Here is an 11,944-nt window from a genome sequence, read left to right on the forward strand (position 1 = left end):
TTGTGTTGGTTGCATGGGAGCTATCGAAGGACAACCAATTTCCATTGTTGGAAGAAGGATTGCTGGAGGCTGCGCAGTTCGCCTCCCTATGGGCTACAAAGGATCTCGCACGTGTCACAGAGACTAAGATTTTTTGGGTCCTGATAGAAGCAAGTCTCCATATGGTAGTTAACTAGTGCCCAAGGTTGTCCCCAACCTTGTACATGTAGTTGTCAGCCTATGCAACATTCAAGGCTGACTTCCACTGGATCTATATCCAGGCACAAAAGGATCCCACACAGAAGTGGTATGACTTGCCCTATTTGGTAATGGAGTTTGATGTGCAGGAGGTAGTGGTGTGCCGCTTCATATCTAGCTACTGGGGCAAGCATAAGTGCAGAGAGTGCGGCCGCAAAGAGAAGGAAGGAAGTAGGCAAGCAGGTTGCACAAAACTTGGTTGCGAAGATGAAGAATGATGTTGCAGAAAAGGCTTGGTTCGAGGAGGAATGCGCTGCCAAGGAGAAGGAAAAACAAGAGCAACGCGAGACCTAGAAAGGTGACAAGTCACCTCCGACAACAATAGAAAAAGAAACAAGGCAAGGCGGTGAAGGTGAGGAAGGGCAGTGCACCCCCTTCATTGTGAAAAGGTGAGAATTGGAACAAAACGTTGGATCGAAGAAAAATCAGAAGACTCATAAAACACAGGTTGACCCCCTGGTGCTCACAGAAAGCGATCTCGATGAGATTAGTGATAAAGTCATGGACGTCACCAGAAAAGTACTGCAACAGTTGAAACATCAGTACATACAAACTTTAGGCGAAGTTCAGAAGGATCTCTGAGAGTTGCAGATCCGAGAAACCGAGATCCAAGCAGATGTTGGAAAAGTGAGCGACACAACAAGCAGTTTGGTGCAGGGTCACAATACATGTGCGGAGATAATTCCATGGCCATCGATGGATGTGTGAATCTTCCCCCTGCCTACAGGTTTAGTCTGTGTCAAAACCAGGAGCAATGCACCTTCCTTGATAGGGTCCCAAAGATGGGCCTGAACCTTGCCGCAATGCAATTGGATTCATTGCAAGTGCTACTACAGGGAGTCGTGGAGGAGCTTTGCCTTCAGGAACAATGAGCACTTAGTGTTGTCAGCGAGATCAAGGTTAATAATCAACAACTGTTTACTGAGAAGACACAGATTTTGGAAGAAAAGGAGGCACTCCAGGTGCACAGTTCACGATTGGAGTCAGCAGTCGCGGAGGCATGCAAAACTGTGCCTGAAGTCCATATTCCCGAGGGCGCACAATCAGAAGCGAAGATTAGAAAATTAGCTGCTGCTGTGCGTGAGGAAAAAGTGGAGGTTAGTCTAGTTCAATTTGAACTCAACATGAAGATAACCGAGCTACAATGAAGATGCAGCCATCGACTCCGCCGGAGGTCCAAGAGCAGTGCGGAGCCGCGATTAAGGAAGGCTTGGCTACTCCGGACACCACAGTTGCAAACCACACAACAGTATTTGAGTAGGCCATGGAGTTGGTCACTAATCTACCAGAGGATCCAAACTTATAGATATTGAATACTGAGATTAGGGAGATGTAGAAGTAGTACGATGAAGTCAGGGCAACGACGCGCTCCATTACACCAGCGCAACGCCTAGCCAAGTTGCAGGAGGCAAAGCAACTCCTCGTGCAGGTAGAAGCATCACAGCAGGAGTTCTTTCTTAAGGCTAGGCTGGAGCCTTAGTTGGAAGAATACTATCAGATCTCGACAAACATTCAGGATAAGTTAAAGGGCTTGCAACGGATGCCGCAGACGATGAAGCTTGCCGGAGAAGGACCAGCTACAGAGAAGCTAGTCGAAGAGGTCAAGCAGGCAGCTACACAGAGCGCTATTGAAGTTGTTGTAGTGTAGGTGGAGCTGGGGGATCTTCGCAGCAAGATCGCAATGCCAACCGAGTGATTCGAGGGTTTGTCACGATCTTTGTGTTGGGGGCCTGTTGGGATGGGGTCCCTTGGGTTAGTTTTGAGGTTAAAAACCCAAGTTTTGATGTAATTGTTGTAAATGATGTAAAGTATTCGCAAATTGTGGATGTGGAGCATGTAGATGATTAGGAGTAAAAAGGGTTTTAGCCCCTTGTTTATGTAAAGTTGAGTTGGCTTTGAGATCCAATAAATAGGCATGGCTTAGAAAGTCTAAGGCAGATCATGTTAGTAATTGGTCAATAGAAGATAGCATGGAAAAGTGGGTTTGATAGGAGAGAAAGGCACTGCAGTTGAGTGCACAGAGCCCTAGATAGAGTCCACGGCTGAGTGCGCAGGGTGGTTTTGAGTCTGTAAATCCTAACTGAAGATCAATAAAGAAGATTATAGAAGAATTCCTATGTTTATCTGTTTACTTCTGTTTATTTATGATTGATATATGCTGTGGATGAATAATGTATTTATGAAATATTGATCTAATGATGTGTGACTCTATGAAATAAGTCTTAATAACTATACGCACTGCATGTTAAGTACTTTCACGAAGATTGTGATACATGCTGTTATGTTTATTAAAATACTTAAGTAGATCTGCGCGAGCTTAGATCTAAGGTTATTTTTTGATGTGTGTGAGTGGATGATTCAATTGTTAAGGGTCTGCAAAGACCAATCGTAGACCTTCGCGAAGGTCTAGAGGTTGTTCAAAGGGAGTTGCAGTACCGAGCCCTAAGGGCTTATAGATCTGCGCGAAGGAAGATCTAGGGCACTAAAAAGACATCACACTCGTCTCTGGATGCAGAAACTTGGTTCTTGCATCCCCCCATACTGCTTCGGGTGAGACTGCAGCCTGCGCTATGCGGGTTGTTGCTGAAAGGGCCAATAGTGTGGGGATTTGTTGGTTGGTGAAATTAACTTTGAACCTAGGTCAGGACCCCCTAAGCCAACATGAACACAACAAGTACACACGAAGCAAAGAGCTTGAGTATGACCAGAACATGGTCGCAAGCATGACATTGACATCAACATGCAAAAGCTTGGTGAAATGATCAAGCAAGATGGTATGAAGACTCACACGAGCTCACGGAGTGAACCTGAGTGTGTGCAGTCATCAAGTGAAACTCTCAAGGGAGGATCTGAAATTGAGTGTAGGCCAAAATTTTGGAGGGTGGTTGTAGCTGCTACATATACAGAAACATTCTTAGAATCTAACGAAGAATATATATCAAGAACTAGTTAAACAAAGTCTTGTACAAAGTTATGTTACGTAGATTTCATGTTAGTTTTTGTAGCATCAAATGTGTTCTAATATCAAAACTTTGTGGGGAGGCTAAAACATAGGATTTCTCCATAACCCATAAATCGTTTATGGAAATTCCACCTAGAAGTGTCTCAATTATATTATTAGCCTATTTTTAAATATTTCCTAAGTCTAAACTTAGGAAACAGGGTTAATTAATCAATATTAATTGAGAAATGTGTGAATCATCTAGAAACTCACGGATCAACATCGATATGATCTTATCCATCGATTAAGATTTAATCTTGGTCATTGGAGTCCCAACATAAGATTATAAGAAGAAGTCGAAGGGTAGATGGAGAACACACACGCAAAGATCAATTTCCTTGGAGAGTTCCAATAGCAACTGTTGTCAAAAGAGTTCGAGATTCATAAGGGAAGCAGAGATAGAGAGGGGTAGGGATAGTGAAGTCAGAGGAATATTTTTCCAGATTTGACAAGTACATTGCAGAGAGGCCAAATTTTTTACAGGAGGTTGCATAGAGGCAACACAAAAGCTTCAAAGGGCAATTCATTTTTATTGGGGTGAACCTAGTTATCAATTCTATAGGCCGGAAGACACTTCCAAAGTGTCAAAGAGACAATTTCCCAGTTAGTAGCAGGTAGGATGGCTTGATTTGCATAAGTTTCGAGCTAAAGTGTTTGAGGGATTGCATAGAGGTGATGTAGGGCCTGCGCGGAGCTAGGTGGACAACTTGCTTTTCAGAGGTAGTCAAGTGTCGAGATTGCTCGGAGAGAGGGTAATTTTCCTCAAATAATTTTTGCCAGCATTTTATTTGCAGGATAGTCAGTATTTGGCATCCAGAGTGTACTCATATTATTTCACTATTGCATAATAATAAAAACTCTGATTTTCCCAAGTTGGGTTTTTCCGGGGACTTTTGTCCAAAAATAAGTGTGTCAATTTTTTATATGTGTTAGAATATTTATCAGTTTCTACTGCTATTATTTTTCACAGTTTTATTTGTGACGGTTGTAGTGTGATTTATTCAATATTTGTCGTAGCAAATAAATTATTAATTAATTAACAATTAGAATAATTAATTCTAGTTCTTGCAATAGGATTGTAGACTTGAAAATTTCACATGGTATTAGAGCGTGATTGATTAGGCGGGGAAGCTTAGAAGCATAAGCATAAATTTGTTTTTCACAACAGGACGGATTTTTTGAGGTTGTGCAGAGCTTGAGCCAGGAAGATTGAGTTGCTTGGGGAATTTTGATTTTTCAGTGCAAGTTAGTAGAGAAATTTGGCTTGCTAGTTGAGTGATTCCAACAAGTTGAGGGAGTAGCAATAGCTCAGATGTTCGCTAAGAATATCCCTTGTTTGGGCGTAGAGGGTTTTGTAGTAGTTTGTAGAAGCCGAATCAACGTCGAGTAGAAGAGAAATAACACACACTAGGGGAAATTTCTCTTAGGGGATTTCAAGTTTTATAGATCCGATTTTCTAGTTGCAGATTGGCAGTAGTCGTGAGCAATTTTTCTCACTCCAATAGGGAGTGCAAATAGTAGATCCAGCAGTCGAGCAAAGGGAAAGAGAGATATTTTCGACCAGATTTAAAGATGGCCACAACTAGGCTTAGAGATAAGGATAGATTAGAGGGAACCAATAACTTTATCATCTAGAAGGCTAGGATGTCTTTCCTACTGGATGAATAAGGCCTGAAGACCAATGCAAAGAATGTGGTTCTAGTTCCCCAGGATGCTTATCAGTTGAAGCAGTATAGAAAAAAAAAATGGCGAAGGCAAAGCGGTTGATCCTAGATGGAGTCTAGGACCATATAGCTTCACATATATATCGAAATGTACTACCAAGGAGATGTGGGATGCTCTTGTCCAACTATATCAGGGTACTTTTGAGCAGTGGAAGATGTTCCTCCCGAAGAAGCAGCGGAGCATCAGGATACAGAAGGGTGAAGGCATAAATCCCTTCCTCACTAGGATTCAGGAGGTCTGAGATCAATTAGCAGTCATTGGGAAGGCACCCCAACCCACATAGCTTGTACAGTTGACACTGAATAGTGTCTCAAAGGATTAACAGGTCTTCGTCCAAAGTATATTTGATAGAGACACATTTCCTAGATATAACAGAATGTGGGCTGACCTACAACGGGAGGAGTTGAGGCGAGCTATGTGAAAGAGCACCATCAGTGGAAGTAGCATCAAGAGTGTGAAGGGTGAATAGGAGAATGTGGCCCTAATATCAAAGGGCCCAACCAGGGACAGGGGGAGAAGATGAAGAAGAAGGAGCTATCTAAGGTCAAGTGCTTTAGGTGTGGTGAGCTCGGTCACTGCGATACGCAGTGTCCTCTCAGGAAGAAGGATAAGCAAGAGAAGCAAGACCAGGTGACAACATCCACAAAGATAGACAAGATATCCTCCAGGTTGGACGAATATTTTTCTATGGTTGCAATTATACGGCTAGAAGAGAGGCGGGGTGATTTGGAGCTCTAGTCCCAGAGTTGCAGAGTTGGGTAGAATCTATTAAGGTATCCTCCTCATGGATAATTACCTTGCACAGGGGCCCACAATGTTCAGTAGTAGGATGGACAAATGTCAATGATGTAGTTAGATACCTGAGTGATAGTTGCAGACTAGTAGAATTCAAGTGTTGAAGAGCGAAGTGCAGTGTTGGCAGTAGAGCGGGAGGCTGAATAGCAGAGTCAACAACAACGCAGATTCTTCCGTGGACAGTGCAATGGCTAGTAGCAGTCATATGCTTAGGAGACGGATGTAGCATGAGATACAATTGATTCAATATTTAGGATGCTTCTCAGTTACAACTATTGTAGTAGCAACAAAAAACATATGAGAGAGAGTTGTAGTGCATATGCAGAGTTGGCAGCTATATAACATTGTGAGCAGTGGCACAGATGCAGCATTAGAGTTGTGCAATGGCTGGTGGGAAGTGGCAGTCAGTTACAATGGCCATACATTAGTATCGTACAAAGAGTGATACAGAGACAAGGTGTTGTAGCAGTAGTGTAGCACTAGAACACCTTCATCGCTAAGAAATAGTGTTAGTTTTTGTAGCATTGAAAGTGTTCTAGTCTTGAAACTTTTTGAAGAGGCTAAAACATAGGATTTCCCCATAACCCAAAAATCGTTTCTGAAAATTCCACCTAAAAGTGTCTCAATTAGATTATTAGCCTATTTTTAAATATTTTTTAAGTCTAAACTTAGGAAAATGGTTTAACTTATCAGTGTTAATTGATAAAGGTGTGAATCATCAAGAAACTCACAAAGACAGACTCTAATATGATCTTAGCCATCAATTAGATTTAATATTGGTCTTTGGAGTCCCAACAAAAGATTATAAGAAGAAGTTGATAGGTAGATGGAGAACACACACACACAAATCTATTTCCTTAGAGTTTGAATTTTCGAGTAACAATTGTTGCCAGAAGAGTTTGAGCTTCAAAAGGGAAGCAAAGACAAAGAAGGGCAAGGACAGTGAAGTTAGAGGAAGATTTTTCCTGATTTGGCGAGTACATTGCAGAGAGGCCGAAATTTCCCCAGGAGGCTGCGTAGAGGCAATGCCGAAGCTTCAAAGGCCAATTCGATTTTGCTAGGGTGAAGTTGGTTATCAGTTCCAGAGGCCAAAAGATACTTCCAGAGTGTCCGAGAGACACTTTTCCAGTCAGCAGCAGACAAGACGACTTGATTTACAGAAGTTTTGAGCTAAAGTGTTTGAGGGACTGAGTAGAGGTGACATAGCGTCTGCCCAAAGCTAGGTGTACGACTTGCTTTTCAAAGGCAGTTAAGTGTCAGAATTGTTCGAAATGAGGGTAATTTCCCTTAGATAGTTTTTACCAGTATTTTCTTAGTATTTGACATCCAGATTGTACTCAAATTATTTCAATGTTGCATCTCAGTATTTGGCATCCAGATTGTACTCAAATTATTTCAATGTTGCATAATAATAAAAACCCTCAACTACTACACCGATTTTCCCAAGTTAGATTTTTCCCAGGGACTTTTGTCCAAAAATAAATATGTCAATTTTTTATGTGTGTACATATTTCTTAGTTTCCAACACTATTATTTTCCACAATTTTATTTATGAAAATTGCAGTATGATTTTTCGACATTTTCCATAGAAAATAAATTGTTAATTAATTAACAATTAATTTTACTCAATATTTTCCATAAAAAATTAATGGTTAATTAACAATTAATTTTAGTTACTGCAATACGATTTCAAACTTGAATTTTTCACACTTTGAATATCTTTCCACGAACGAGCATGATTAATGATATGTGTAAAAGTCATCTTCCTGCAAGTAGTACGAACGAGCATGATTAATGATATGTGTAAAAGTCATCTTCCTGCAAGTAGTAAGAAATTTTTATCAAAATATAATGTTCAATAGGAATTTAACAACGCTTGAAAATGTTTAATGACTAAACAATAAGGTTAGCTTAATTCTCAAGGAAGTTCAATATATTGGTTAGCTACCAGGTTAGATATGGAAGTTCAATATATTGCTTAGCTACCATGTTGGATATGGTATGTTGTAAACGTGTAATTTTAATATTTTCACTTGTAATTTTATTTTCATTTCACTTGTAATTTTAATTTTATCTCACCATAAATAAGTATGAGATATTGCTTCATTTTTATCGCACCATAAATAAGTATGTGATATTGCTTCCTGTGATATTTATTCATAAAATGAGTTTTAAAATGTGAAAAAAAAGTCAATATATTGTTGGTATTCTTGGTATTAAAAAGTATCAAGGAGTTTATAAGCACCGAGGAACTTAAAAATTTGTATCTAATAAAAATAAAAAGTTTTATCGTTATTGAGGGACATAAAATGATATCTAGTAAAAACTAGTGCAACTATATAAATTGAATGGATGGTAAATGTTATAGGCATCAATCCATAATAAATATCAAAGCACTTCATAATACATTTGTTATTTAATTTTTTTTTATAAAATTAGGTAAATTAGAACTTTAATTTAAATTATTATTATTAATTTTTAAAGATATATACATTTAAAAAAACATGGAACAAGATTCTTATTCATGGATATTTACCCCTACTTTATCATAAAAATTCTTAATCATTACAATATCATGGGTCAATCTTGTGGCTTGGCAATACCACATGCCCAAAAAACCACAATTCATTTTATATGACATTCGTTCAAATGACATTTTTTTAATTAATCAATTTAATTAAAAGAGCAAAAATGGAAGCCCCAAGAGTTAGCTTAATTGGTCAATCAAGTGCCTCGCCAATACCACATGCCCAAAAAACCACAATTCATTTTATATGACACTGGTTCAAATGACATTTTTTAATTAATCAATTTAATTAAAAGAGCAAAAATGGAAGCCCCAAGAGTTAGCTTAATTGGTCAATCAAGTACCTCGCCAATGGGAGGTCAAGGGTCGAAACCGAAAGCTCTTGGGGTCAGGTCAGTAAATAGGCTGAGGGGTGTGACCCCCTTCTGGTGGGCATTGTTCGATACTACTATTAGGAATATTCTAAAATATTCCATGGAGGTTTAATGTGTACCACCCACTTTATACTAAAAATATTCTAAAATATTCTATAGAGGTTTAATATGTACCACCCACCTTATAATCAGTGGTAATTAAATTAAAATTTTGGAAACCCTATTTCAAAATAAACATATCTATTAACATAATAAAAAATTATTTTATTGAAAAAATATATTTAAAAAGAAATAAAAAAATATTTATCACTACATATAAAATTAAAAATAATCTATAATATTTCATAAATTTACCAGATATATCACAACTTGATGGAGTGACCCCCTTCAGGTGGGCGTGGTTCGATACTACTATTAGGAATATTCTAAAATATTCCATGGAGGTTTAATGTGTACCACCCACTTTATACTAAAAATATTCTAAAATATTCTATAGAGGTTTAATATGTACCACCCACCTTATAATCAATAGTAATTAAATTAAAATTTTGGAAACCCTATTTCAAAATAAACATATCTATTAACATAATAAAAAAATTATTTTATTGAAAAAATATATTTAAAAAGAAATAAAAAAAAATTAAAAAATATTTATCACTACATATAAAATTAAAAATAATCTATAATATTTTATAATTTCACAAATTCACAAGATATATCACAACTTGATTGAGTGAAAACCCATTAATCATCAACATTTATCATAATTTCACAAATTCACAAGATATATCACAACTTGATTGAGTGAAGACCCATTAATCATCAACATTTATCATAGTAAATCATATAATTTTTTTTAATTGTGTAAGACAAATATTGGTGAATATTAAAATACTCAACATTTATTATAGTAAATCATATAAATTTTTTATTGTCTCTATAGTAAATCATATAAATTTTTTTATTGTGTAAGACAAATATTGGTGAATATTAAAATACTCAATTCATAATTATGTATGGGTTAATATTTAGTCACATAATTTGTTACTGTGAAGATTATGATCAGATAGAGAATATTTTTTTGAATAATTTTAGAAAATTGTTTGGATAAGAAATAAACTAACTCTTTATTTAGGATGCGGTTCTGTCAACTATTTATGATTGTGTCAACTATTTATGATTGTGATAAGTAATGTCAACTATTTATGATTGTGATAAGTAATATATCTATTTTTAGGTAAAAGTTGTCCAAAATAGAAAATTGGGATAAGAAATATACAATTGTCCAAAAATAGAAGATAAACAATACAGATATGATGAGGATTCTCTCAGCTTTACTTGTTCTAAATATTAAGTTGATTTCACCACCACCTTTTTTGAGGTAATGGACAGTGAGAAAATTATGGGTCACCAGAAAGCTTCACTGGTACTTCTTGTGTTCACAGTTATCCTGGTGATAATGTCCATGAATCCAAAGGTGGAAGCACAGGATTGCAATCAACTAAGCATACTGAGTGACTGCTACAACTTTTTAACGACGGGTGCAGGTCAACCAACTCAGTCCTGTTGTCAAGTTGTGCAATCTCTGGCAAACGGAGCGAAGAGCAGATCTGCGGAGCGACAGATATGTGCATGTATCAAGTCAGAAATTTCTATAGTTGCATCGTCCATCAAAGATTCTGCACTCGCCAATCTTCCTTCCAAGTGTCGTGTTAATTTTCCTTTCCCCCTCAGCAAGAACATGAACTGCAACAGGTGAGACTCCTACTTTTTTCTTGATTTTTTTTCAACTGCAACATGAACATGATTTTCAAATTCGATTCTCTTCCATTCTGCTTTTCATTTTCTCTAAATCGATTGTTTTTTTCGCTGACTCAGTTTATGATAAGCGGTTTCTATTCCGTCACTGGACGCAGATTATGATTAGCCCAGGCAAAACTCTCAAAGCCATCAGGGGATCACAATTTGCTTGACCACATTACACACTAGTGTTTAGCCGATTGTATTTGGATCTTATTTTGTTTGGGCCATATCAGCCTTTAACTGACTATATTTTTTTTAGCATGTCTCCTCTCCTTGATCATGATAAGTGGTTTCTATTCCATCTTCTATTCAGTCACTGGATGCCGATTATGATCAGCTCAAGTAAAAAAAAATAGTTTGCAGCCAAAGGGCATTTAAAGGCCTGAAGGCCACCAAGGGATCGCATCTTGCTTGGCCGTATTTCTGACCGTATTTGGATCGCATCTTGCCTTGGCCACATCAGCACTTAACTGACTGTATTTTTTTTAAACATATCTGCTCCCTCTGGCACTACAACAACCACGCTTATTGTGAGGTTTGACCCTGGGCCTTCTTACTATAGAAGGCCATCCTCAAGTATCCTCAAGTAATTATATTAATAAGATTTGACAAATTATATCATAATATTAAATTGAATCAAATTTCTTATTATTGCTCCATTTTCAATCATTTTCTTTTAATATAAAAGCCGAAATTTTTCAAAAATAGATTTAGTCGATGAGGGGAAGAAGAGGAAAGCTTTTCTGAAAACTCATATACACCCTGTCCCTTATCAATCTGTCTTTCCTTTAGTTTTGATAAATGAAAATTTTTGTGTATTTTTCACTAAAGTTGTATTCATAATGGGAAAAAGATTCGTATATTAAGTTGAAAATTGTTGATTGTGGTAAAAAAAAAAATATTTTTGTTGGTTAATTTTTTAATTTAAATTATAATAATTAAATTTTAAAATTATAATCAAATTAAATATTACATAAATAAATAAATATATATATAATTAAATTTTTAAATATGAAAATAATGATAATAATAATAATTTAATTTTAAAATTATAATAAAATTAAATATTAAATTTATTAGTTTTAGTTAAAAATAAATTGTTCAGGTTCTTTTTAGACTGTTGTAGCCCTAATATGATAGACTTCAGATTTATATATTAGGCTGAAATATGTTGGTTGTTGCAGAAGAATATGGTGTGGCATTTTAGAATAGCTACAATGTCTTTCCAGTTAAATATAAAATACAATGTCTTTCCATTTAAATATAAAATTCAAATAATAGTGGAGAAATACATTTATTTTGAAAATTTTCACACAATAAAATAATATTGAGTATTAATTTATTTAGTGTTAAATATTTTTTAAATAATAAAATTTTAAATTAATTATTGTTTTTTTAAGTTTTTTTTTTTTTTTTAATTATTATTAAATCATTAAATTTATTATTTTAAATTTTATTTATAAATTTTTGAATTATATAGTT

The 11,944-nt window shown here is 36.2% G+C and overlaps 1 long non-coding RNA gene across 1 annotated transcript in view; it reads left to right on the forward strand.

Annotated features, from left to right (window-relative positions):
- LOC149227736 (uncharacterized) overlaps positions 1-10,867 on the forward strand; it is a 49,681-nt gene extending 38,814 nt beyond the window's left edge. Inside the window, exons 3-4 of the long non-coding RNA XR_016247821.1 lie at positions 10,207-10,414; positions 10,538-10,867. This is a non-coding gene — a long non-coding RNA (uncharacterized LOC149227736). The remainder of the gene's footprint in view (positions 1-10,206; positions 10,415-10,537) is intronic.
- Positions 10,868-11,944: the final 1,077 nt, after the last annotated feature.

This window comes from Pinus tabuliformis, chromosome J (assembly GCF_031772625.1).
Source record: "Pinus tabuliformis cultivar Carrire ecotype Pingquan chromosome J, CPIR1, whole genome shotgun sequence".
Taxonomy (NCBI): domain Eukaryota; kingdom Viridiplantae; phylum Streptophyta; class Pinopsida; order Pinales; family Pinaceae; genus Pinus; species Pinus tabuliformis.